We start from the raw sequence: 3,797 nt of genomic DNA on the forward strand, positions 1-3,797 counted from the left end.
TTTTAATTATCTTCAGTAGTACTATAAGTAGCAGTACAACAGCTAATCTTTTTTACAAAAGCTGATTTAAATGAAAGCATAAAATCAAATAAATTAAATCATCCTTATATAGCACAGCGGGTAGGGCGTTCGCCTTACAAGCGGCCAACATGGCCGACCCGAGTTCGATTCCTCCGCCCCTCTCGGAGAGCCCCGCAAGCTACCGAGAGTATTCGATATGCCAGACACAGTAACAACAAAGTCTCCAATGGAGACGTTACTGGGCCCGCTCGAGCAAATCGACGATCAACGGGAGGGCCTTTACCTTTTACCTTTATCCTTATATCTATAGTCTTTAAATTTTCCCCTGAATCACATTGTCAATTTTTCATATAATAAGAAGTCTTTGATGAACAATAGATGTAGAGAGATCTAACACAGGTAATAAAGTCAAAGACAATTTTTTCCTATAAAGAAACCTTATATTATGCATTAAATTTTAAAATAATTATACATTTAAAATTTTTCTCTAATCAGGAGACTTCTTGATTTTAATTACAGGGAGGCTCTGGGGCTCATTTAAGCAATAAAGGAAATATCCAGAAGATAGCCAAGATTTGTGGTGGCTGTTGTTTGGGGCCAGAGGAGGATGGGCCATGAAGGAGTAAGGATCACTCCTTGAGGACCACACAACACTGAACTTGAATCTTGATTCCTGCACACAAAGTGCTCTAGCCTTTGAGCTCTCTCCTCAACTGACACTTTTTAATCTCATGGTTCAGACCAGATGGGAGTTCTTACACAGTAGGCTGTGGCCAAACTTCTGACATCCCATAAAACATTTGTTTTTCTTATAGCAAACATTGAGTGTCCTGTAGCTGACTACCCAGTATGACGGTCTATTCCTTGCTCTGGAGTAATGACCCCCTAGACGTGCTTATGGGACCATATGTGGAGCCCAGGATTCAAACAGGGGTCAGTCAAATGCACGAAAGCACTTTGATGCCTTAACCCCTGTACAATCTCTGACAACACAAATACTTAAGAAACTTGACTCTTTGTGAAGGAGCCCAGCTGTCTTACAGGAGCAGTTGAAATGCCAGGGACTAGGAGAGAGAGCACCTAACCTTCTAGTGCTACCATTGACAGAGACAGATACTTTCTCTGATATTAGTGATTCCTTTCAAGCTACAAGATGTTTGGATGCCTTAAAGCCAAAATGACAAATATATACTATAGCAGAATAATAAAATATATATTATTTCTGCAGTTACCTTTTCCTCAAATGCGTTCTTATCTAAACACTCACATTACTCATACTATCATATAATTTCATAGCTTATTAAATTCATAAAAATGGTAATAGCATTTGATTTCATACTGTCAGGGACAGGAGTTTAGAAAAGGTATTATTGCCACATTTTTTTTCTTTTTCATTCAAGCTCAAACTGATATTCAGCTTTTCTCATAAACACCCACAAAACACACACACACGACCACACACACACACAGACACACACACCTGTATAAAGTTTCAAACTTAGCTGCTTTTTGGCTTCCTTTCTACCCTAAAACAGAGATAAAATATGGTTTATAACAATTATTTGCCTAGTTTATTCACTACTGTATCCTTTAGGATGCCTTTAACTGCAAGTTACACTAAACAACTAGCACTGTCTTATACAGTCTAAATAAGACAACAAATCTGAAGTTGTGGCTGCTCTATATAGAAAATTTGCTGATAAGGTCAACATGAAGCTGGTTCCATTTCTTGAGTAACTGGGTCTTGAGTAATGTATGAAAGACTTACATAAAAATGCTAGGTATTGATATAGTTAAAGTTTATTATACAGATTAAGTAAGTCCCTCCCTGATGTCCACATCTCTTTCTTTTACCTATTTACAATGTCACTTATCTTGTCCCTTTTCTGTCTCCAAACTAGTGTAGAAAGGTCAAGTTCTACTTTGAGCTGTACGCAACTCAGAGCATGGCTTTGTGCAGATTGTGTCCCCCCTCTGCCTACAAGTCTGCTGCCCTGTATTCTTGCTGGGCTCAGCCCCATAGACAAGAAGTTTCAAGTTCCCTTGGATTTCTTTGCTCTTGGGCATCGTGGGTGAAAAAGAGCCAATTGCCTGACATCTGCACAGGCAGAAGTGAGGAATCAAAGAGAAGTTGTTCATTTGAACTGGAGCCTGAAGAAGAAGTTACCTGGCCAGGTTCCCACTTTGTAATCTTACTATTCTCTACCCTGTTTATGTTAAGATTTAATCACTTGATCACTTGACATCCCGTTACTCATTGATTCACTGGAGATAGCACCAATAATGTCTCCATTCATCCCTGTTCATGCTAATGTAGCCCAATGGCGTCTACTCATTCTAGGAACATGAAAAGTCTCAAACCGATCATTCAGGGTCTTGACGAATAAGTCTGACCATCTCATAGATGGGCAGCCATATGGTCTTTTGACATCTCATGGAATCCAGTCTGTAGTGGCTCTAGTCCAGCGGTCCTCTCCAAATCTCATTACGTGTCCAGCCCATCTGATTTTCAACACCTTGGCAAACGAGACAGCATCCCTGATTCTTGACCATTGACGGGGGTCGGAACTCCGAATTCTTTCCCTCATTTGAGTGAAGTGTGATACTCTAAGCATAGCTCTTTTGATTCCTCTTTGGGAGACCTGAATAGCGTTCTCATCCTGTTTGCGTAGGGCCCAGGTCTCTGAGATGTATGTTAATGCAGGAAGAACAGCGGAATCAAAGAAATGTGCCTGGAGCTGGAGGTTCTTCATCCTCTTAGCTATTTCTTCGATGCTCTTGAAGGTATTCCAAGCCACTCTCTTCCTCTTGCGCAACTCAGGAGCCAGGTCATTTGTCTTGTTGACTTAACGACCTACATGCACATAACTGTTGCATTTAGAGATGGTCATACTGTTGAGAGAGAATGGAACGTCAAGAATGAGACCGTTTCTCATAAACATTGTCTTTTTGAGATTTAGCTGTAGTTTGACCTTTCCACACTCACGGTCGAAGCTGGCTAGCACTTGTGGCACTTGGCTAATGTTTGGTGTTATAAGAACGATGTCATTAGCAAAGTGGAGGTTGTGTAGTTGTTGACCGTCTATCTTCACTCCCATTCTTTCCCGTTCCAGTCGTTGCACGATGTTTTCGAGGGTGGCACTGAAGATGTTAAGATTTTAAGATGTTAAGATGTTAAGATTTAAAAGAACCAATTGGGGAAGCTTGAAGGGGGACATGGAGACAACGGCAGAGGAAAGCTGACACTCTGGTAAAAGGTGTGGTGCTGTAAGTCTTCTTGCATGCAAGTTTATGTCATCATAGTATTGTCCAGCCAGAGTGATAGGACAGCATGTAAGGCATTTGCCTTGCACATGGCCAACCCAGGTTTGATTCCCAGCATCCTTAATGTTCCCCCAAGCACTGCCAGGAGTAATTCCTGAATGCATAAGCCAGGTGTAACCCCTGTGCATCGCTGGGTGTGACCTCCTTCCCAAAAGAAAAGAGTATTGTCCATTGTGGTACCTCAAGTAAGTTTTTAAAATGCCCCTTAAATGAACTAGATTACCTGGTACAGTCCCTCTGTCTTTCTCTCTACTGCAACATTAGCAGATTCTTTTCTCTTACGTTTTTCTTACCTCCTAGCTACAACTTTAAGTGTAGCTCTCTATCTTAACCTCTATCTTAACCTATAGACAGAGATGGCTGAGTCAATCAATTCTGTTTAAAGCTAATTGATCTATGTTTTTCTAATTTCAAAATTTTTCTTGTAAATATGTTGATGATCAAAAATATAG

This window comes from Sorex fumeus, unplaced genomic scaffold, assembly GCF_029834395.1.
Source record: "Sorex fumeus unplaced genomic scaffold, SorFum_2.1 ptg000128l, whole genome shotgun sequence".
Lineage (NCBI taxonomy): Eukaryota > Metazoa > Chordata > Mammalia > Eulipotyphla > Soricidae > Sorex > Sorex fumeus.